Consider the following 25582-nt stretch of genomic DNA (forward strand, 5'->3'; position numbering starts at 1 on the left):
CTTAGTACACGTGATTGCCCTTCTCACATTAATTGATTTTAATACCTTACAGTAAGACTCCTCCCATTACAGTAGTGGCCATTTTGAAATGTACAGTTGTTTGTTTTTTCGCTACTCCTCATTCAAATTTGGTTCAATTGTTATGAAGTTTGTCACAGATGATCTTTGTAGTGAGCTGCATAGAAATGACCGAACAGAATTTTGATATTTATCTTTATGCAAAAGTAATAAATGCGTGAACTTAACAAGGTTGATGCAATAATGGTTCTGAAGCTGTACCTCGGTCATTCTTTGATCAATTGAAATGAAATTTGGTACACTTCATGTTGACCATGAACTGGGGGTCCATATCAAATTTGGTGACAGCGCCACCTATGGGTCATGAGATATGAAAATAGGCTATTTTTGCCCATAACTTCTGAACTGTTTGTCAGAAAATTATGATCTTGATGTCTATGGATTGCTTGGCTCATGCCGCATCTGTCGATGTGTATTATGCCGGGTTTGACCAAACCGCCTGTCCGCCATTTTGACATTTCACATGAATTGTTATATTTTTTGAACTATTGCACATATCCGTGCAAAAAGTGGTAAGGAGCTTTGACATGATGTCCTGAAGGTACCTGGGAAGTCAGAGAACAGCGCCACCTAGGGGTAATAAACTATAACAGTTCTTATGGAACTGCTTATAACTTCTGAATACTTTTTCTGATATGAATTTCTTTCTGAAATTGTATTCACTGGTTTATGCCGGTTGCAACGATACCTCATTTGTCATTTTCCAAAATTCTGTTCATGTATTATTGTAAAGCATTTGGTAGATGATTTTTCCGCTACTCCTTTTACAAATTTTGTTTATTTTTTGCCAGGTTCTGCTCGTATAATGTTTGGAGCAATCCGCACAGAAATGACTGAACAGATTTTTGATATTCTGTTCTCTTTCTTAGAAATACCACTCCAAAGTTGACAGTGCCTGTGACGTTGTCTATTTGCCATAGTAAATGAATATTACTGTATATTACATTGTATAGCATTACTATACATAATGATCTGCTTGTCTTCAATTTCACTTGAACTCATGTACATTGTATTTATGTTATTTCTACTTCTGCTGTGTCAATTCTGCATCTTTGGTGATTGACATATGTCAACCCTTGCAGATATCTAATCTTTTTCTGCTGCCTCATGAACTGTGTCAACTGAGTGGCGCATCTAGTTAAACCACATGCATTGAGATTCTGAGTTCCTGGGTTCGAATCCCACCTGAGTCATGACGTTTTGTTCTTCCTCATCAATTCTTCTCAACTTGTCTGTAGTTCACATGTGTTCTATTTTTCCATGTTTGCTGTTGTTGCTCTGCATTGTGGTGCTTCTGCTGTGTCTTTCCTGCATCTTTGGTGATTAACATATGTTAATCCTTTCAGCTCTCTAATCTCTTGTCTGCTGCCTCATGAACTGTGTCAACTGAGTGGCGCATCTAGTTAAACCACATGCATTGAGATTCTGAGTTCCTGGGTTCGAATCCCACCTGAGTCTTGACGTTTTGTTCTTCCTCATCAATTCTTCCCAACCTGTCTGTAGTTCACATGTGTTCTATTTTTCCATGTTTGCTGTTGTTGCTCTGCATTGTGGTGCTTCTGCTGTGTCTTTCCTGCATCTTTGGTGATTGACATATGTTAATCTTTTCAGCTCTCTAATCTCTTGTCTGCTGCCTCATGAACTGTGTCAACTGAGTGGCGCATCTAGTTAAACCACATGCATTGAGATTCTGACTTCCTGGGTTCGAATCCCACCTGAGTCATGATGTTTTGTTCTTCCTCATCAATTCTTCTCAACCTGTCTGTAGTTCACATGTGTTCTATTTTTCCATGTTTGCTGTTGTTGCTCTGCATTGTGGTGCTTCTGCTGTGTCTTTCCTGCATCTTTGGTGATTGACATATGTTAATCCTTTCAGCTCTCTAATCTCTTGTCTGCTGCCTCATGAACTGTGTCAACTGAGTGGCGCATCTAGTTAAACCACATGCATTGAGATTCTGAGTCCCTGGGTTCGAATCCCACCTGAGTCATGATGTTTTGTTCTTCCTCATCAATTCTTCTCAACCTGTCTGTAGTTCACATGTGTTCTATTTTTCCATGTTTGCTGTTGTTGCTCTGCATTGTGCTGGTTCTTGCTGTGCTTTGTGTGCTTGCTGTGCTTTGTGTGCTTGCTGTGTTTTGTGTGCTTGCTGTGCTTTGTGTGCTTGCTGTGCTTTGTGTGCTTGCTGTGCTTTGTGAGCTTGCTGTGCTTTGTGTGCCTGCTGTGATTTGTGTAATTGCTGTGCTTTGTGTTCTTGCTGTGCTTTGTGTGCTTGCTGTGCTTTGTGTGCTTGCTGTGCTTTGTGTGCTTGCTGTGCTTTGTGAGCTTGCTGTGATTTGTGTGCTTGCTCTGCTTTGTGTGCTGGTTGTGCTTTGTGAGCTTGCTGTGCTTTGTGAGCTTGCTGTGCTTTGTGTGCCTGCTGTGATTTGTGTGCTTGCTGTGCTTTGTGTGCTTGCTGTGCTTTGTGAGCTTGCTGTGATTTGTGAGCTTGCTGTGTTTTGTGTGCTTGCTGTGCTTGCTTTGGGTGCTCATTATTGCGCTGAAGGTGCTTGGCCCCGAGTTGCTGCTTGCAGCTATATTTATTATTATTATTATTATTATCGTCCCATGGGAGTCTATGGCAGCCCTATGAACCGTACATAGGAAAATGATGAAATTTGGCACAGTTGTAGAGGTGGTCATAAATAGTCATGTGACCAAAAATGGGGTCTCTAGCAATAACTCTATAGCGCCACCAGCAGTGCAAAAAATATGGGGTCAGATTTGTTTCGTATTTCTGAATAAATATACTATGATCCACAAATAAATATAGAGAGTTTCATAAATATTTTTTAAATCCACAAATGCACAATAAGCGAACCATAAATATATGTTAGACATTTCATAAAAAGGAAGGAAATTCACAAATAAATAAAATGGGATTTGCAAATGAAAAAATATTTATAAATATATATTTTTATTTTATTTATATGTGAATGGCTTCCTGCACATTTGTGGATTGCTTTCTGTGCATTTGTGAATCGCTACACACATTTGTGGATCGCTTTCTGTGCATTTGTGAATTGCTGCACTCATTTGTGGATCGCGTTCTGTGCATTTGTGGATTTGAAACATTTCTAACCTCAAGACGTGCACAAGAATCCACAAATAGGTGGACTCCGCCCACCGTCTACTCCAGCCAATCAGACAACAAGCACACTGTGCTGACCAATTGTGGCAAGATTTCCCTCCAACCAATCACATTTTGTTTTACTGTTAGGTCGGGAACACAGTTGAATTTCATCAGGCAATCTTGTAGGCTGCATACATCATCAAGACTGTCTTATTTTAGAAAATTAACTATTATAAAGTTGACTATTATTCTCAGTTAGTCGTTAATTGTTGTAAAGTTGACTATTATTCTCAGTTAGTCGTTAATTGTTGTAAAATGCTTATGATTTGCGGATGTAATGCTCAGTTAACTTAAATTAACCAGACGTGATGACTTATGCAGCCTGCATATGCGACCTCCGGAGGCTGCAGCCTTCCGATTGAGGAACGGGCACTGTTGACAGTTGTCAATAATTCTTTACTAGGGATTCTCTTAATACACTTTGTGGTAAGGTATGTCAAGGTTAATATTTGTCAAATTAAATTGATTAAAACCGGTTTTTAGCAGTAGTTTACTCCACACGTGGCTTTTTGATTCCTTCTGTTGCCGTGTTGGTTTGTTTCCTGGCTGACAGTAACTAAGTTTAGCATTTTGTAAATTCTGTTAATATAGCATATAGCCTTTCTTGAAATAATCCGGCTACAATCTTAAAGACGTCTTGGTTTCAATTTTGCTAATCCCTTATGTAATATCAAACTCCTGTTCTCAGGTAATTTTAATCCTTTTAAGGTTCCATTTCAATGTGAGGTGGAAATTGGAAAGGCTTGTATAGTTTGGTCTGTTCCTGATTATTTATATTATTTGACTAAATTATCAATAGTTGAAGAACAAAATACTGTTTTATTAGATTATAATCTATAGTTTGGAATAATACTATATAACCCATTATATTTACTATTAATTTAGTAATTTCCCTGGTTTTTCTTCTTTCTTGTAAAGCTGTTTTGAAGCAATGCAACTTTGTAAAAAAAACACTATATAAATAAATCTGGCTTGGCTTAACTTAAAATTTAATTTACACCCCATTTAGAAATTACAGATGTGTGTGTGTGTGTGTGTGTGTTTGTTTGTTTACATATAATATTTAATTTACTTAAGATATTGTGTTCTATATAAATCTGTACTACTTATTTCAGCACACTCTAACAAATGTCTGCATCTAAGCTTACACAAAGAATTAGCTTAAATTAACCAGACGTGATGACTTATGCAGCCTGCATATGCGACCTCCGGAGGCTGCAGCCTTCCGATCGAGGAACGGGCACTGTTGACAGTTGTCAATAATTCTTTACTAGGGATTCTCTTAATACACTTTGTGGTAAGGTATGTCAAGGTTAATATTTGTCAAATTAAATTGATTAAAACCGGTTTTTAGCAGTAGTTTACTCCACACGTGGCTTTTTGATTCCTTCTGTTGCCGTGTTGGTTTGTTTCCTGGCTCACAGTAACTAAGTTTAGCATTTTGTAAATTCTGTTAATATAGCATATAGCCTTTCTTGAAATAATCCGGCTACAATCTTAAAGACGTCTTGGTTTCAATTTTGCTAATCCCTTATGTAATATCAAACTCCTGTTCTCAGGTAATTTTAATCCTTTTAAGGTTCCATTTCAATGTGAGGTGGAAATTGGAAAGGCTTGTATAGTTTGGTCTGTTCCTGATTATTTATATTATTTGACTAAATTATCAATAGTTGAAGAACAAAATACTGTTTTATTAGATTATAATCTATAGTTTGGAATAATACTATATAACCCATTATATTTACTATTAATTTAGTAATTTCCCTGGTTTTTCTTCTTTCTTGTAAAGCTGTTTTGAAGCAATGCAACTTTGTAAAAAAACACTATATAAATAAATCTGGCTTGGCTTAACTTAAAATTTAATTTACACCCCATTTAGAAATTACAGATGTGTGTGTGTGTGTGTGTGTGTGTTTGTTTGTTTACATATAATATTTAATTTACTTAAGATATTGTGTTCTATATAAATCTGTACTACTTATTTCAGCACACTCTAACAAATGTCTGCATCTAAGCTTACACAAAGAATTAGCTTATTTATTTATTCCTTCAAATTATTGATTCATAAATAAATGAGTTCATTACACATTTCATTCATTCACTCCTGTCTACTGCAATTGCTGATTGAGAAACATGGCATTGACCTTCAGGCCTTGTTCATTAACACAGTATGACAAAAAAATTCAATATCCTCTTGAACTTGAAATATGAACACAAATTCATCCTTTACTTCAGAGAATTCCCCACTCAGGACCTTCCAGAGGGCATTTTGTTGATCATCTGTAACACCTGGTCAAGTAAAGATGCAAGTCGTAAAACATATAAAAATCACATGAAATGATATGTAGCGTCTGTCATATCCCTTTTAGGCAAACATCTACATAAGCTGAATGCACCCCCACTCCTAAAAAACACACACAATAAAAAACAAATAACATACCAGTTGTTTGATTGCATACTAGTGTAAAAATCCATCTTACGTCTATGAATTTTACTGTTAATGACAGTAAGAGCATAAGCTTGTTCAGAGCATGAAGGGAAAATAAAAACAACACTGTAAGACTATCTAACAGCTTTGACATATTAAACCTGCTTGACATTAAGATGTAGACACCACAGGAATTTCTTGTTCATTTAAAAGATACCATAATGCATAATGTGTAATTAAATGATCAGTTCTGTAGTAGGAGACGAGGTAAAACACATTTGTTTTGTCATGTCATAATAAAATGTACCACGTTAGATACAAACTATCTGTAAGCAAATGTCACTACATAACTATAATGGTAGCGAAGACTACTCTGAAGTGTAGGGGGCTAGTTACGAATGAATATAGCAGTGTACCAAGGGTGTCTTGGGTGTCACAATAGAGAGCGTTGAACCAACTTGAGCTGTTTATTAGGCACACAAGAGAACATACATTAGATAGGAGAGAGCCAGCATTCAGTATTTATGAGGTAGCACACACCGCACAGAACTCTGAATGACAGGCACAACTTGGATAGCAGAGCAGTCGTTGATGAAAGTAATGGTGAATATTGGTAGTAGTCCTTTAATGAAGCTCTGCACAGGATGAGGGTATGCTCCTTTAAGAGAGATTAGGCCAGAGCTGTATTTATGAGCTTGGTTGCATGGCATGTGAATGGATATGCATGAGTGCCTGGCTATATTTGAGAGCTTAGCCAGATCATAGGCAGGTGGAGATGTGGTTTCCCTGCAACAGATAACAACAGGATTCCCAAAGTAACACTATTGCTAATAAACATACATAACATTGACAAATTAGCTACAGCTTCTCCCCTCATACATCATCAAAATAACATAAACAGAGACGTGTCTCAAATGACACATTTTACACCATTAGCAGTGTTTACACAACGTATGTAATATAACTGACATTATTACAGGATAAACACATTGATGAACAGCAAAAGAAAGTGATTTATATAGCGTTACAGCGTAGTAGATTCACAGTTTAGCTAATAACATGTTAGCACTATTAATAACGAAAATTTTAACAAAAACAAAACATGCAAATCTAACTGTACTCACTCTAATGACGTACATGAACACACCGCGTAACAATCTGGTGCTATCGTCTCCACAACAACACGATTCATGCCTCACACAGCGAGACACTTGTACAAAACTAGCGCTCTTCCGCCATTGCTTTGAGTGAGCGATACTCACTGTCATAATAAAAGTCCTCCTCCGTCTGGGTCTTTTGCACAATGTTTCAAGAAAAGACTCTGTGATTGGTTGAAGGGAGATCGTGCCACGATTGGTCAGCACAGTGTGCTTGTTGTCTGATTGGCTGGAGTAGACGGTGGGCGGAGTCCACCTATTTGTGGATTCTTGTGCACGTCTTGACGTTAGAAATGTTTCAAATCCACAAATGCACAGAACGCGATCCACAAATGAGTGCAGCAATTCACAAATGCACAGAAAGCGATCCACAAATGTGTTCAGCGATTCACAAATGCACAGAAAGCGATCCACAAATGCGCAGGAAGCCATTCACATATAAATAAAATAAATATATATATTTATAAATATTTTTTCATTTGCAAATCCCATTTTATTTATTTGTGAATTTCCTTCATTTTTATGAAATGTCTAACATATATTTATGGTTCGCTTATTGTGCATTTGTGGATTTAAAAAATATTTATGAAACTCTCTATATTTATTTGTGGATCATAGTATATTTATTCAGAAATACGAAACAAATCTGACCCCATAAAAAAATCAATGTTCAAACTTTTATAAATAGTGAACCATTTGATCTATGAAAATTCTAATTAGTACACGTGATTGCTCTCATCCCGCTTATTGAATTTGATACTTTACAGTAAGACTCCACCCATTACAGTAACGGCCATTTTGAAATGTACAGTATTTTGTTTTTTCGCTACTCCTCCTTCAAATGTGGTTCAATTCTTATGAGATTTGGCACAGGTGATCTTTGGAGTGAGCCGCATAGAAATGACTGAACAGAATTTTGATATTTATCTTTGTTCAAAAGTAATAAATGCGCAAACTTAACGAGGTTGATGCAAAAATGGTTCTGAAGCTGTAGCTCGGTCATTCTTTGATCAATTGAAATGAAATTTGGTACACTTCATGTGGACCATGAACTTGGGGTCCATGCCAAATTTGGTGACAGCGCCACCTATGGGTAATGAGATAGGAAAATAGGCTATTTTTGCCCATAACTTCTGAACTGTTTGTCAGAAAATTATGATCTTGATGTCTATGGATTGCTTACCTCATGCCGCATCTGTCGATATGTATTATGCCGGGTTTGACCAAACCGCCTGTCCGCCATTTTGAAATTTCACATAAATTGTTATATTTTTTGAACTATTCGAGATATCCGCGCAAAAATTGGTAAGAAACTTTGACATGATGTCCTGAAGTTACCGGGGAAGTCAGAGTACAGCACCACCTATGGGTTTATAAACTAATTTGACACATGGTAATCCTTGTAGCTCTCTAATCTCTTTTCTGCTTCCCCATGAGCTGTGTCAACTGAGTGGCGCATCTAGTTAATCGTATGCATTGAGATTCTGAGTTCCTGGGTTCGAATCCCACCTGAGTCATGATGTTTTGTTCTTCCTCATCAATTCTTCTCAACCTGTCTGTAGTTCACATGTGTTCTATTTTTCCATGTTTGCTGTTGTTGCTCTGCATTATGATGGTTCTTGCTGTGCTTTGTGAGCTTGCTGTGCTTTGTGAGCTTGCTGTGCTTTTTGTGCTTGCTGTGCTTTGTGAGCTTGCTATGCTTTGTGTGCTTGCTGTGCTTTGTGTGCCTGCTGTGCTTTGTGAGCTTGCTGTGCTTTGTGAGCTTGCTGTGCTTTGTGTGCCTGTTGTGATTTGTGTAATTGCTGTGCTTTGTGTGCTTGCTGTGCTTTGTGTGCTTGCTGTGCTTTGTGAGCTTGCTGTGCTTTGTGTGCCTGCTGTGATTTGTGTAATTGCTGTGCTTTGTGTTCTTGCTGTGCTTTGTGTGCTTGCTGTGCTTTGTGTTCTTGCTGTGCTTTGTGTGCTTGCTGTGCTTTGTGTGCTTGCTGTGCTTTGTGTGCTTGCTGTGCTTTGTGTGCTTGCAGTGCTTTGTGTGCTTGCTGTGCTTTGTGTGCTTGCTGTGCTTTGTGTGCCTACTGTGATTTATGAAATTGCTGTGCTTTGTGTGCTTGCTGTGCATTGTGAGCTTGCTGTGCTTTGTGTGCTTGCTGTGCTTTGTGTGTTTGCTGTGCTTTGTGTGCCTGCTGTGATTTGTGTAATTGCTGTGCTTTGTGTGCCTGCTGTGATTTGTGTAATTGCTGTGCTTTGTGTGCTTGCTGTGCATTGTGAGCTTGCTGTGCTTTGTGTGCTTGCTGTGCTGTGTGTGCATTGCGCCGAAGGTGCTTGACCCCGTGTTGCTGCTTGCAGCTATATTTAGGGGCCAAGCACCGAAGGTGCTGAGGCACCTATTGGAACTGTCAGTATTATTATTCTTCATCTTCTTCCCCAATGGGAGTCTATGGCAGCCCTATGAACTGTACGTAGGAAAATGATGAAATTTGGCACAGTTGTAGTGGTGGTCTTAAAAAGTCATGTGACCAAAAATGGGGTCTCTAGTCCTAACTCTATAACGCCACCAGCAGTGCAAAAATTCAATGTTCAAATGGTTATAACTGCTGATCCGCTTGATCTATGAAAATTCTACTTAGTACACGTGATTGCTCTCCTCATGCTTGTTGTTTTTAATGCCTTACAGTAAAACTCCACCCATTACAGTAGCGGCCATTTTGAAATGTACAATATTCGGTTTATTCGCTACTCCTCCTTCAAATTTGGTTCAATTGTTATGAAATTTGGCACAGGTGAACTTTGGAGTGAGCCGCACAGAAGTGACCGAACAGAATTTTGATATTTATCTTTGTTCAAAAGTAATAAATGCGCAAACTTAACGAGGTTGACGCAAAAATGGTTCTGAAGCTGTAGCTCGATCATTCTTTGATCAATTGAAATGAAATTTGGTACACTTCATGTGGACCATGAACTTGGGGTTCATGCCAAATTTGGTGACAGCGCCACCTATGGGTCATGAGATATGAAAATAGGCTATTTTTGCCCATAACTTCTGAACTGTTTGTCAGAAAATTATGATCTTGATGTCTGTGGATTGCTTACCTCATGCCGCATCTGCCGATGTGTATTATGCCGGGTTTGACCGAACTGCCTGTCCGCCATTTTGAAATTTCACATAATTTGTTATATTTTTTGAACTATTGGACATATCCTCGCAAAAATTAGTAAGGAGCTTCGACATGATGTCCTGAAGGTACCTGGTAAGTCAGAGTACAGCGCCACCTAGGGGTTATAAACTATAACAGTTCTTATGGAACTGCTTATAACTTCTGAATACTTTGTCTGATATTAATTTCTTTGTGAAATTGTATTCACTGGTTTATGCCGATTGCAACGATACCTCGGTTGTCATTTTCCAACATTCTGTTCATGTGTTATTTTAAAGCATATGGTAGATGATTTTTTCGCTACTCCTTTTACAAATTTTGTTTATTTTATGCCAGGTACTGCTCGTATAATGTTTGGAGCAATCCACACAGAAATGACCGAACAGATTTTTGATATTCTGTTCTCTTTCTTAGAAATACCACTCCAAAGTTGACCGTGCCTGTGACATTGTCTATTTGTCATAGTAAATTAATGTGACTGTATATTACATTGTATAGCATTACTATACAGAATGATCTTCTTGTCTTCAATCTCACTTGAGCTTTTTGATTCTCATATACATTGTATTTCTGTTAGTTCTGCTCTGCACTGTCAGTTCTGCATCTGTGTTGATTGGCACATGTCAATCCTTGCAGCACCTAAGCTGTTTTTTTGCTGCCCTTTGAGCTGTGTTAACTGAGTTGTGCATCTGGTTAACCACATGCCATGAGATTCTGAGTTCATGGGTTCGAATCCCATGTGCAGTGATATTTTGTCTTAACTTTTTTCTCACTTAAGTTTTGTGAATCTCATACTATACATTGTATTTCAGTTATTTGTGCTCTCTGTTGTCATTTCTGCACTTTTGGTAATTGCTGGATATCAAAGTTTACAGCTCTAAATCTCTATTCTATAGCTTGGACACACTAACTCAGGGGTTTAATTGTTTACTCAGTGGCGCATGCGGTAACTGCTGTGCATTGGGAACCTGAGATCATGGGTTCAAATCCCAGCTCTTACTTTCACTTATTGAGATTTCCTTTTGTGTTCCCTTTAACACGTTCTTCTCGACCTGTCTGGTTTTCCACACGTGTTATGTTTTTGCCATCTTTACTGTTGTTGCTCCGCACTGCAGTGGTTCTGCTCTGCATTTGCTTTGCTTCGGGTTCGGCCTCTGTATTGCGCGCTTTCTGCGCTTTGCACATTTGCTGCGTCGTGTGATTTTTGCTGTGCTTTGGGTGCTCATTGCGCTGAAGGTGCTTGGCCCCGCAATTGCTGCTTGCAGCTATATTTAGGGGCCAAGCACCGAAGGTGCTGAGGCACCTATTGGAACTGTCAGTATTATTATTCTTCATCTTCTTCCCCAATGGGAGTCTATGGCAGCCCTATGAACCGTACGTAGGAAAATTATGAAATTTGGCACAGTTGTAGTGGTGGTCTTAAAAAGTCATGTGACCAAAAATGGGGTCTCTAGTCCTAACTCTATAGCGCCACCAGCAGTGCAAAAATTAAATGTTCAAATGGTTATAACTGCTGATCCGCTTGATCTATGAAAATTCTACTTAGTACACGTGATTGCTCTCCTCATGCTTGTTGTTTTTAATACCTTACAGTAAAACTCCACCCATTACAGTAGCGGCCATTTTGAAATGTACAGTATTCCGTTTATTCGCTACTCCTCCTTCAAATTTGGTTCAATTGTTATGAAATTTGGCACAGGTGAACTTTGGAGTGAGCCGCACAGAAATGACCGAACAGAATTTTGATATTTATCTTTGTTCAAAAGTAATAAATGCGCAAACTTAACGAGGTTGACGCAAAAATGGTTTTGAAGCTGTAGCTCGGTCATTCTTTGATCAATTGAAATAAAATTTGGTACACTTCATGTGGACCATGAACTTGGGGTTCTTGCCAAATTTGGTGACAGCGCCACCTATGGGTCATGAGATATGAAAATAGGCTATTTTTGCCCATAACTTCTGAACTGTTTGTCAGAAAATTATGATCTTGATGTCTATGGATTGCTTACCTCATGCCACATCTGTCGATGTGTATTATGCCGGGTTTGACTGAACCGCCTGTCCGCCATTTTGAAATTTCACATAATTTGTTATATTTTTTGAACTATTGGACATATCCGCGCAAAAATTTGTAAGGAGCTTTGACATGATGTCCTGAAGGTACCTGGGAAGTCAGAGTACAGCGCCACCTAGGGGTTATAAACTATAACAGTTCTTATGGAACTGATTATAACTTCTGAATACTTTGTCTGATATTAATTTCTTTGTGAAATTGTATTCACTGGTTTATGCCGATTGCAACGATACCTCGTTTGTCATTTTCCAACATTCTGTTCATGTGTTATTGTAAAGCATATGGTAGATGATTTTTTCACTACTCCTTTTACAGATTTTGTTTATTTTATGCCAGGTACTGCTCGTATAATGTTTGGAGCAATCCACACAGAAATGACCGAACAGATTTTTGATATTCTGTTCTCTTTCTTAGAAATACCACTCCAAAGTTGACCGTGCCTGTGACATTGTCTATTTGTCATAGTAAATTAATGTGACTTTATATTACATTGTATAGCATTACTATACAGAATGATGTTCTTGTCTTCAATCTCACTTGAGCTTTTTGATTCTCATATACATTGTATTTCTGTTAGTTCTGCTCTGCACTGTCAGTTCTGCATCTGTGTTGATTGGCACATGTCAATCCTTGCAGCACCTAAGCTGTTTTTTTGCTGCCCTTTGAGCTGTGTTAACTGAGTTGTGCATCTGGTTAACCACATGCCATGAGATTCTGAGGTCTTGGGTTCGAATCCCATGTGCAGTGATATTTTGTCTTAACTTTTTTCTCACTTAAGTTTTGTGAATCTCATACTATACATTGTATTTCAGTTATTTGTGCTCTCTGTTGTCATTTCTGCACTTTTGGTAATTGCTGGATATCAATGTTTACAGCTCTAAATCTCTATTCTATAGCTTGGACACACCAAGTCAGTGGTTTAATCGTTTACTCAGTGGCGCATGCAGTAACTGCTGTGCTTTGGGAACCTGAGGTCATGGGTTCGAATCCCAGCTCTTACTTTCACTTATTGAGATTTCCTTTTGTGTTCACTTTAACACGTTCTTCTCGACCTGTCTGGTTTTCCACACGTGTTATATTTTTGCCATCTTTACTGTTGTTGCTCCGCACTGCAGTGGTTCTGCTCTGCATTTGCTTTGCTTCGGGTTCGGGCTCTGTATTGCGCGCTTTCTGCGCTTTGCACAGTTGCTGCGTCGTGTGGTTTTTGCTGTGCTTTGGGTGCTCATTGCGCTGAAGGTGCTTGGCCCCGCAATTGCTGCTTGCAGCTATATTTAGGGGCCAAGCACCGAAGGTGCTGAGGCACCTATTGGAACTGTCAGTATTATTATTCTTCATCTTCTTCCCCAATAGGAGTCTATGGCAGCCCTATGAACCGTACGTAGGAAAATGATGAAATTTGGCACAGTTGTAGTGGTGGTCTTAAAAAGTCATGTGACCAAAAATGGGGTCTCTAGTCCTAACTCTATAACGCCACCAGCAGTGCAAAAATTCAATGTTCAAATGGTTATAACTGCTGATCCGCTTGATCTATGAAAATTCAACTTAGTACACGTGATTGCTCTCCTCATGCTTGTTGCTTTTAATACCTTACAGTAAAACTCCACCCATTACAGTAGCGGCCATTTTGAAATGTACAGTATTCCGTTTATTCGCTACTCCTCATTCAAATTTGGTTCAATTGTTATGAAGTTTGTCACAGATGATCTTTGTAGTGAGCTGCATAGAAATGACCGAACAGAATTTTGATATTTATCTTTGTTCAAAAGTAATAAATGCGCAAACTTAACGAGGTTGACGCAAAAATGGTTCTGAAGCTGTAGCTCGGTCATTCTTTGATCAATTGAAATGAAATTTGGTACACTTCATGTGGACCATGAACTTGGGGTTCATGCCAAATTTGGTGACAGCGCCACCTATGGGTCATGAGATATGAAAATAGGCTATTTTTTCCCATAACTTCTGAACTGTTTGTCAGAAAATTATGATCTTTATGTCTATGGATTGCTTACCTCATGCCGCATCTGCCGATGTGTATTATGCCGGGTTTGACCGAACCACCTGTCCGCCATTTTGAAATTTCACATAATTTGTTATATTTTTTGAACTATTGGACATATCCGTGCAAAAATTAGTAAGGAGCTTCGACATGATGTCCTGAAGGTACCTGGGAAGTCAGAGTACAGTGCCACCTAGGGGTTATAAACTAAAACAGTTCTTATGGAACTGCTTATAACTTCTGAATACTTTGTCTGATATTAATTTCTTTGTGAAATTGTATTCACTGGTTTATGCCGATTGCAACGATACCTCGTTTGTCATTTTCCAACATTCTGTTCATGTGTTATTGTAAAGCATATGGTAGATGATTTTTTCGCTACTCCTTTTACAAATTTTGTTTATTTTATGCCAGGTACTGCTCGTATAATGTTTGGAGCAATCCACACAGAAATGACCGAACAGATTTTTGATATTCTGTTCTCTTTCTTAGAAATACCACTCCAAAGTTGACCGTGCCTGTGACATTGTCTATTTGTCATAGTAAATTAATGTGACTGTATATTACATTGTATAGCATTACTATACAGAATGATCTTCTTGTCTTCAATCTCACTTGAGCTTTTTGATTCTCATATACATTGTATTTCTGTTAGTTCTGCTCTGCACTGTCAGTTCTGCATCTGTGTTGATTGGCACATGTCAATCCTTGCAGCACCTAAACTGTTTTTTTGCTGCCCTTTGAGCTGTGTTAACTGAGTTGTGCATCTGGTTAACCACATGCCATGAGATTCTGAGGGCATGGGTTCGAATCCCATGTGCAGTGATATTTTGTCTTAACTTTTTTCTCACTTAAGTTTTGTGAATCTCATACTATACATTGTATTTCAGTTATTTGTGCTCTCTGTTGTCATTTCTGCACTTTTGGTAATTGCTGGATATCAATGTTTACAGCTCTAAATCTCTATTCTATAGCTTGGACACACCAACTCAGTGGTTTAATCGTTTACTCAGTGGCGCATGCGGTAACTGCTGTGCTTTGGGGACCTGAGGTCATGGGTTCGAAACCCAGCTCTTACTTTCACTTATTGAGATTTCCTTTTGTGTTCACTTTAACACGTTCTTCTCGACCTGTCTGGTTTTCCACACGTGTTATATTTTTGCCATCTTTACTGTTGTTGCTCCGCACTGCAGTGGTTCTGCTCTGCATTTGCTTTGCTTCGGGTTCGGCCTCTGTATTGCGCGCTTTCTGCGCTTTGCACATTTGCTGCATCGTGTGGTTTTTGCTGTGCTTTAAGTGCTCATTGCGCTGAAGGTGCTTGGCCCCGCAATTGCTGCTTGCAGCTATATTTAGGGGCCAAGCACCTATGGTGCTGTGGCACCTATTGTTTCTGTTAGTATTATTATTATTATTTTTCCGCTTCCCCAATGGGAGTCTATGGCAGCCCTATGAACCGTATGTAGGAAAATGATGAAATTTGGCACAGTTGTAGTGGTGGTCATAAATAGTCATTTGGCCAAAAATGGGGTCTCTAGCAGTAACTCTATAGCGCCACCATCATCTCAAAAATTCAATATTCAAATGGTTATAACTCGTGATCCATTAGATCTATGAGAATTCTACTTAGTACACGTGATTGCTCTCATCCCGCTTATTGAATTTGATACTTTACAGTAAGACTCCACCCATTACAGTATCGGCCATTTTGAAATGTACAGTATTTCGTTTTTTCGCTACTCCTCCTTCAAATTTGGTTCAATTCTTATGAGATTTGGCACATGTGATCTTTGGAGTAAGCCGCATAGAAATGACTGAACAGAATTTTGATATTTTTCTTTATTCAAAAGTAATTAATGCGTGAACTTAACGAGATTGACGCAAAATTGGTTCTGAAGCTGTATCTCGGTCATTCTTTGATCAATCGAGATTAAATTTGGTACGCTTCATGTCGACCATGAAATGGGGGTCCATGCCAAATTTGGTGACAGCGCCACCTATGGGTCATGAGATAGGAAAAAAGGCTATTTTTGTGCATAACTTCTGAATCGTTTGTCAGAAAATTATGATCTTGGTGTCTACGGATTCCTTGGCTCATGCCGCATCTGTCGATATGTATTATGCCGGGATTGACCGAACCGCCTGTCCACCATTTTGAAATCTGTGATAAATTGCTATAACTTTTGAAGTATCGGATATATCGGCGCAAAAATCGGTAGGGAGCTTCGGCATGACGTCCTGAAGAAATCAGAGAACAGCGCCACCTATGGGTTATAAACTATAACAGTTCTTATAGAACTGCTTATAACTTCTGAATTCTTTGTATGGCATGTAAGCTCTTTTCTGCTGCTCCTTGAACTGTGTCTACTGAGTGGCGCATCTGTTAAGTCATTTGCAAAGAGATCCTGAGTTCATGGGTTTGAATCCAACCTAAGGCAGGTATTAATTTCTTCTATTAAAGTTTTGTTCTTTCCCACCTATTCTTTTTGACCTGTCTGTAGTTCACATATGTTCTATTTTTGCCATGTTTTCTGTTGCTGCTCTGCACTGCGGTGGTTCTGCTCTGTCATTGCTACGCTTTGGGTTCTTTGCGGCGCCTTGTGTTCTTGATGCGCCCTGGGTGATTGATACGTTGTATGTTTCTTGCTGTGCTTTTGGTGCTCATTGCGCTGATGGTGCTTGGCCCCGTATCGCTGCTTGCAGCTATATTTAGGGGTCAAGCACCGAAGGTGCTGAGACACCTATTGTTTTTGTTAGTATTATTATTATTATTATTATTATTATTTTTCCGCAATGGGAGTCTATGGCAGCCCTATGAACCGTACATAGGAAAATGATGAAATTTGGCACAGATGTAGAGGTGGTCATAAATAGTCATGTGACCAAAAATGGGGTCTTTAGCAGTAACTCTATAGCGCCACCAGTAGTCCAAAAAAATCAATGTTCAAACTGTTATAATTGGTGAACAATTTGATCTATGAAATTTCTACTTAGTACACGTGATTGCTCTCATCGTGCTTATTGAATTTGATACTTTACAGTAAGACTCCACCCATTACAGTAGCGGCCATTTTGAAATGTACAGTATTTCGTTTTTTCGCTACTCCTCCTTCAAATGCGGTTCAATTCTTATGAGATTTGGCACAGATGATCTTTGGAGTGAGCCGCATAGAAATGACCGAACAGAATTTTGATATTGATCTTTGTTCAAAAGTAATAAATGCGCAAACTTAACGAGGTTGACGCAAAAATGGTTCTGAAGCTGTAGCTCAGTCATTCTTTGATCAATTGAAATGAAATTTGGTACACTTCATGTGGACCATGAACTTGGGGTCCATGCCAAATTTGGTGACAGCGCCACCTATGGGTCATGAGATAGAAAAATAGGCTATTATTGCCCATAACTTCTGAACTGTTTGTCAGAAAATTATGATCTTGATGTCTATGGATTGCTTACCTCATGCCGCATCTGTCGATGTGAATTATGCCGGGTTTGACCAAACCGCCTGTCCGCCATTTTGAAATATCAAATAAATTGTTATATTTTTTGAACTATTGGACATATCCGCGCAAAAAATGGTAGGGAGCTTCGACATGATGTCCTGAAGGTACATGGGAAGTCAGAGTACAGCGCCACCTAGGGGTTATAAACTATAACAGTTCTTATTGAACTGCTTATAACTTCTGAATACATTGTCTGATATACATTTTCTTTGTGAAATTGTATTCACTGTTTTATGCCGATCGCAACGATACCTTGTTTGTCATTTTCCAACATTATGTTCAGGTGTTATTGTAAGGCATATGGTAATTGATTTTTTCGCTACTCCTTTTACAAATTTTGTGTATTTTATGTCAGGTTCTGCTCGTATAATGTTTGGAGCAATCCGCACAGATGTGACCGAACAGATTTTTGATATTCTGTTCTCTTTCTTAGAAATACCACTCTAAAGTTTACCGTGCCTGTGACGTTGTCTATTTGTCATAGTAATAAATTAATGTGACTGTATATTACATTGTATAGCATCACTATACATAATGATCTGCTTGTCTTCAATTTCACTTGAACTAATGTACATTGTATTTCTGTTATTTCTACTTCTGCTGTGTCAATTTTGCATCTTTGGTGATTGACATGTTAATCCTTTCAGCTCTCTAATCTCTTGTCTGCTGCCTCATGAACTGTGTAAACTGAGTGGCGTATCTAGTTAACCAATTGCATTTAGATTCTAAGTTCCTGGGTTCGAATCCCACCTGAGTCATGATGTTTTGTTCTTCCTCATCAATTCTTCTCAACCTGTCTGTAGTTCACATGTGTTCTATTTTTCCATGTTTGCTGTTGTTGCTCTGCATTGTGGTGCTTCTACTGTGTCTGATTCCTTGGCTCATGCCGCATCTGTCGATATGTATTATGCCGGGATTGACCGAACCGCCTGTCCACCATTTTGAAATCTGTGATAAATTGCTATAACTTTTGAAGTATCGGATATATCGGCGCAAAAATCGGTAGGGAGCTTCGGCATGACGTCCTGAAGAAATCAGAGAACAGCGCCACCTATGGGTTATAAACTATAACAGTTCTTATAGAACTGCTTATAACTTCTGAATTCTTTGTATGGCATGTAAGCTCTTTTCTGCTGCTCCTTGAACTGTGTCTACTGAGTGGCGCATCTGTTAAGTCATTTGCAAAGAGATCCTGAGTTCATGGGTTTGAATCCAACCTAAGGCAGGTATTAATTTCTTCTATTAAAGTTTTGTTCTTTCCCACCTATTCTTTTTGACCTGTCTGTAGTGTTTGCTGTTGTTGCTCTGCATTGTGGTGCTTCTACTGTGTCTTTCCTGCATCTTTGGTGATTGACATATGTTAATCCTTTCAGCTCTCTAATCTCTTGTCTGCTGCTTCGTGAACTGTGTCAACTGAGTGGTGCATCTAGTTAATCATATGCATTGAGATTCTGAGTTCCTGGGTTCAAATCCCACCTGAGTCATGACATTTTGTTCTTCCTCATCAATTCTTCTCAACCTGCCTATAGTTCACATGTGTTCTATTTTTCCATGTTTGCTGTTGTTGCTCTGCATTATGGTGGTTCTTGCTGTGCTTTGTGAGCTTGCTGTGCTTTGTGAGCTTGCTATGCTTTGTGTGCTTGCTGTGCTTTGTGTGCTTTGTGAGCTTGCTGTGCTTTGTGTGCCTGCTGTGATTTGTGTAATTGCTGTGCTTGCTGTGCTTTGTGTGCCTGCTGTGATTTGTGTAATTGCTGTGCTTTGTGTTCTTGCTGTGCATTGTGAGCTTGCTGTGCTTTGTGTGCTTGCTGTGCTTTGTGTGCTTGCTGTGCTTTGTGAGCTTGCTGTGCTTTGTGTGCCTGCTGTGATTTGTGTAATTGCTGTGCTTTGTGTGCTTGATGTGCATTGTGAGCTTGCTGTGCTTTGTGTGCTTGCTGTGCTGTGTGTGCATTGCGCCGAAGGTGCTTGACCACGCAATTGCTGCTTGCAGCTATATTTAGGGGTCAAGCACCGAAGGTGCTGAGACACCTATTGTTTTTGTTAGTATTATTATTAGGGGCCAAGCACCTATGGTGCTGTGGCACCTATTGTTTCTGTTAGTATTATTATTCTTCTTAATCTTAATCTTAATCTTCCCCAATGGGAGTCTATGGCAGCCCTATGAACCGTATATAGGAAAATGATGAAATTTGGCACAGTTGTAGTGGTGGTCATAAATAGTCATTTGGCCAAAAATGGGGTCTCTAGCAGTAACTCTATAGCGCCACCATCATCTCAAAAATTCAATGTTCAAATGATTATAACTCGTGATCCATTTGCTCTATGAAAATTCTACTTAGTACACGTGATTGCTCTCCTCATGCTTATTGTTTTTAATACCTTACAGTAAGACTCCACCCATTACAGTATCGGCCATTTTGAAATGTACAGTATTTCGTTTTTTCGCTACTCCTCCTTCAAATTTGGTTCAATTCTTATTAGATTTGGCACATGTGATCTTTTGAGTGAGCCGCATAGAAATGACTGAACAGAATTTTGATATTTTACTTTATTCAAAAGTAATTAATGCGCGAACTTAACTAGATTGACGCAAAATTGGTTCTGAGGCTGTATCTCGGTCATTCTTTGATCAATCGAGATGAAATTTGGTACGCTTCATGTCGACCATGAAATGGGGGTCCATGCCAAATTTGGTGACACCGCCACCTATGGGTCATGAGATAGGAAAAAAGGCTATTTTTGCGCATAACTTCTGAATCGTTTGTCAGAAAATTATGATCTTGGTGTCTACGGATTCCTTGGCTCATGCCGCATCTGCCGATATGTATTATGCCGGGATTGACCGAACCGCCTGTCCGCCATTTTGAAATCTGTGATAAATTGCTATAACTTTTGAAGTATCGGATATATCGGCGCAAAAATCGGTAGGGAGCTTCGGCATGACGTCCTGAGGAAATCAGAGAACAGCGCCACCTAGGGGTATAAACTATAACAGTTCTTATAGAACTGCTTATAACTTCTGAATTCTTTGTATGGCATGTAAGCTCTTTTCTGCTGCCCTTTGAGCTGTGTCTACTGAGTGGCGCATCTGTTAAGTTGTTTGCATAGAGATCCTGAGTTCATGGGTTCAAATCCCACCTGAGCCAGGTGTTAATTTCTTCTATTATAGTTTTGTTCTTTCTCACCTATTCTTTTTGACCTGTCTGTAGTTCACATATCTTCTATTTTTGCCATGTTTTCTGTTGCTGCTCTGCACTGCGGTGGTTCTGCTCTGTCATTGCTACGCTTTGGGTTCTTTGCTGAGCCTTGTGTTCTTGATGCACCTTGGGTGCTCAATGCGCCCTGAGTGATTGATAAGTTGTATCTTTCTTGCTGTGCTTTGGGAGCTCATTGCGCTGATTGTGCTTGGCCCCGTATCGCTGCTTGCAGCTATATTTATTAGGGGCCAAGCCCGCAGGGCGGCAGGCCACTATTGCGTTTGATGGTTTTCTTCTTATTAGGGGTCAAGCACCGAAGGTGCTGAGACACCTATTGGAATTGTTAGTATTATTATTATTATTATTATTATCGTCCCATGGGAGTCTATGGCAGCCCTATGAACCGTACATAGGAAAATGATGAAATTTGGCACAGTTGTAGAGGTGGTCATAAATAGTCATGTGACCAAAAATGGCGTCTCTAGCAATAACTCTATAGCGCCACCAGCAGTGCAAAAAATCAATGTTCAAACTGTTATAAATAGTGAACCATTTGATCTATGAAAATTCTACTTAGTACACGTGATTGCTCTCATCCCGCTTATTGAATTTGATACTTTACAGTAAGACTCCACCCATTACAGTAACGGCCATTTTGAAATGTACAGTATTTTGTTTTTTCGCTACTCCTCCTTCAAATGTGGTTCAATTCTTATGAGATTTGGCACAGGTGATCTTTGGAGTGAGCCGCATAGAAATGACTGAACAGAATTTTGATATTCATCTTTGTTCAAAAGTAATAAATGCGCAAACTTAACGAGGTTGACGCAAAAATGGTTCTGAAGCTGTAGCTTGGTCATTCTTTGATCAATTGAAATGAAATTTGGTACACTTCATGTGGACCATGAACTTGGGGTTCATGCCAAATTTGGTGACAGCGCCACCTATGGGTAATGAGATAGGAAAATAGGCTATTTTTGCCCATAACTTCTGAACTGTTTGTCAGAAAATTATGATCTTGATGTCTATGGATTGCTTACCTCATGCCGCATCTGTCGATATGTATTATGCCGGGTTTGACCAAACCGCCTGTCCGCCATTTTGAAATTTCACATAAATTGTTATATTTTTTGAACTATTCGAGATATCCGCGCAAAAATTGGTAAGAAACTTTGACATGATGTCCTGAAGTTACCTGGGAAGTCAGAGTACAGCGCCACCTATGGGTTATAAACTATAACAATTCTTATTGATATTATACTGTTATCTCTTTTCTGCTGCCCAATGAACTGTGTCAACTGAGTGGTGCAACTAGTTAATCATATGCATTGAGATTCTGAGTTCCTGGGTTCAAATCCCACCTGAGTCATGACGTTTTGTTCTTCCTCATCAATTCTTCTCAACCTGTCTGTAGTTCACATGTGTTCTATTTTTCCATGTTTGCTGTTGTTGCTCTGCATTATGGTGGTTCTTGCTGTGCTTTGTGAGCTTGCTGTGCTTTGTGAGCTTGCTGTGCTTTGTGTGCTTGCTGTGCTTTGTGAGCTTGCTATGCTTTGTGTGCTTGCTGTGCTTTGTGTGCTTGCTGTGCTTTGTGAGCTTGCTGTGCTTTGTGTGCATGCTGTGATTTGTGTAATTGCTGTGCTTTGTGTGCTTGCTGTGCTTTGTGTGCCTGCTGTGCTTTGTGTGCTTGCTGTGCATTGTGAGCTTGCTGTGCTTTGTGTGCTTGCTGTGCTTTGTGTGCTTGCTGTGCTTTGTGAGCTTGCTGTGCTTTGTGTGCCTGCTGTGAGTTGTGTAATTGCTGTGCTTTGTGTGCTTGCTGTGCATTGTGAGCTTGCTGTGCTTTGTGTGCTTGCTGTGCTGTGTGTGCATTGCGCCAAAGGTGCTTGACCCCGTGTTGCTGCTTGCAGCTATATTTATTATTATTATTATTATTAGGGGCCAAGCACCGAAGGTGCTGAGGCACCTATTGGAACTGTCAGTATTATTATTCTTCTTCTTCCCCAATGGGAGTCTATGGCAGCCCTATGAACCGTACATAGGAAAATGATGAAATTTGGCACAGTTGTAGTGGTGGTCTTAAAAAGTCATGTGACCAAAAATGGGGTCTCTAGTCCTAACTCTATAGCGCCACCAGCAGTGCAAAAATTCAATGTTCAAATGGTTATAACTGCTGATCCGCTTGATCTATGAAAATTCTACTTAGTACATGTGATTGCTCTCCTCATGCTTGTTGTTTTTAATACCTTACAGTAAAACTCCACCCATTACAGTAGTGGCCATTTTGAAATGTACAGTATTCCGTTTATTCGCTACTCCTCCTTCAAATTTGGTTCAATTGTTATGAAATTTGGCACAGGTGAACTTTGGAGTGAGCCGCACAGAAATGACCGAACAGAATTTTGATATTTATCTTTGTTCAAAAGTAATAAATGCGCAAACTTAACGAGGTTGATGCATAAATGGTTCTGAAGCTGTAGCTCGGTCATTCTTTGATCAATTGAAATGAAATTTGGTACACTTCATGTGGACCATGAACTTGGGGTTCATGCCAAATTTGGTGACAGCGCCACCAATGGGTCATGAGATATGAAAATAGGCTATTTTTGCCCATAACTTCTGAACTGTTTGTCAGAAAATTATGATCTTGATGTCTATGGATTGCTTACCTCATGCCGCATCTGCCGATGTGTATTATGCCGGGTTGGACCGAACAGCCTGTCCGCCATTTTGAAATTTCACATAATTTGTTATATTTTTTGAACTATTGGACATATCCGCGCAAAAATTAGTAAGGAGCTTCGACATGATGTCCTGAAGGTACCTGGGAAGTCAGAGTACAGCGCCACCTAGGGGTTATAAACTATAACAGTTCTTATGGAACTGCTTATAACTTCTGAATACTTTGTCTGATATTAATTTCTTTGTGAAATTGTATTCACTGGTTTATGCCGATTGCAACGATACCTTGTTTGTCATTTTCCAACATTCTGTTCATGTGTTATTGTAAAGCATATGGTAGATGATTTTTTCGCTACTCCTTTTACAAATTTTGTTTATTTTATGCCAGGTACTGCTCGTATAATGTTTGGAGCAATCCACACAGAAATGACCGAACAGATTTTTGATATTCTGTTCTCTTTCTTAGAAATACCACTCCAAAGTTGACCGTGTTTGTGACATTGTCTATTTGTCATAGTAAATTAATGTGACTGTATATTACATTGTATAGCATTACTATACAGAATGATCTTCTTGTCTTCAATTTCACTTGAACTAATGTACATTGTATTTCTGTTATTTCTACTTCTGCTGTGTCAATTCTGCATCTTTGGTGATTGACATGTTAATCCTTTCAGCTCTCTAATCTCTTGTCTGCTGCCTCATGAACTGTGTAAACTGAGTGGCGCATCTAGTTAACCAATTGCATTTAGATTCTAAGTTCCTGGGTTCGAATCCCACCTGAGTCATGATGTTTTGTTCTTCCTCATCAATTCTTCTCAACCTGTCTTTAGTTCACATGTGTTCTATTTTTCCATGTTTGCTGTTGTTGCTCTGCATTGTGGTGCTTTTGCTGTGTCTTTCCTGCATCTTTGGTGATTGACATATGTTAATCCTTTCAGCTCTCTAATCTCTTGTCTGCTGCTTCATGAACTGTGTCAACTGAGTGGCGCATCTAGTTAATCATATGCATTGAGATTCTGAGTTCCTGGGTTCAAATCCCACCTGAGTCATGACGTTTTGTTCTTCCTCATCAATTCTTCTCAACCTGTCTGTAGTTCACATGTGTTCTATTTTTCCATGTTTGCTGTTGTTGCTCTGCATTATGGTGGTTCTTGCTGTGCTTTGTGAGCTTGTTGTGCTTTGTGTGCTTGCTGTGCTTTGTGAGTTTGCTATGCTTTGTGTGCTTGCTGTGCTTTGTGAGCTTGCTGTGCTTTGTGTGCCTGCTGTGATTTGTGTAATTGCTGTGCTTGCTGTGCTTTGTGTGCTTGCTGTGCTTTGTGTGCTTGCTGTGCTTTGTGAGCTTGCTGTGCTTTGTGTGCCGGCTGTGATTTGTCTAATTGCTGTGCTTTGTGATCTTGCTGTGCTTTGTGTGCTTGTTGTGCTTTGTGTGCTTGCTGTGCTTTGTGTGCTTTGTGTGCTTTCTGTGCTTTGTGAGCTTGCTGTGCTTTGTGTGCCTGCTGTGATTTGTGTAATTGCTGTGCTTTGTGTACTTGCTGTGCATTGTGAGCTTGCTGTGCTTTGTGTGCTTGCTGTGCTTTGTGTGCTTGCTGTGCTTTGTGCTTGCTTTGCTTTGTGTGCGTGGTGTGATTTGTTTAATTGGTGTGCTTTGTGTGAATTGTGCCGAAGGTGCTTGACCCGGTGTTGCTGCTTGCAGCTATATTTCGGGGTAAAGCACCGAAGGTGCTGTGACACCTATTGGAATTGTTAGTATTATTATTATTATTATTCTGCTTCCTCTTCTTAGCCATAGGCGTCTATGGCAGCCCTATGAACCGTAAATAGGAAAATGATGAAATTTGGCACAGTTGTTGTGGTGGTCTTAAAAAGTCATGTGACCAAAAATGGGGTCTCTAGTATTAACTCTATAGCGCCACCAGCAGTGCAAAAATTCAATGTTCAAATGGTTATAACTGCTGATCCGCTTGATCTATGAAAATTCTACTTAGTACACGTGATTGCTCTCCTCATGCTTGTTGTTTTTAATACCTTACAGTAAAACTCCACCCATTACAGTAGTGGCCATTTTGAAATGTACAGTATTCCGTTTATTCGCTACTCCTCCTTCAAATTTGGTTCAATTGTTATGAAATTTGGCACAGGTGAACTTTGGA

General features: G+C 39.3%; 1 long non-coding RNA gene across 1 annotated transcript; it reads right to left on the reverse strand.

Moving 5' to 3' along the window:
• Window positions 1–5448: 5448 nt before the first annotated feature.
• On the reverse strand, window positions 5449–7487 carry LOC129427275 (uncharacterized). The gene is made up of 2 exons (XR_008638573.2): window positions 6801–7487; window positions 5449–6462 (listed from the first exon to the last, which is right to left on the reverse strand). It is a non-coding gene; the product is annotated as an uncharacterized lncRNA (long non-coding RNA).
• Window positions 7488–25582: the final 18095 nt, after the last annotated feature.

Source organism: Misgurnus anguillicaudatus, chromosome 21 (assembly GCF_027580225.2).
Source record: "Misgurnus anguillicaudatus chromosome 21, ASM2758022v2, whole genome shotgun sequence".
Lineage (NCBI taxonomy): Eukaryota > Metazoa > Chordata > Actinopteri > Cypriniformes > Cobitidae > Misgurnus > Misgurnus anguillicaudatus.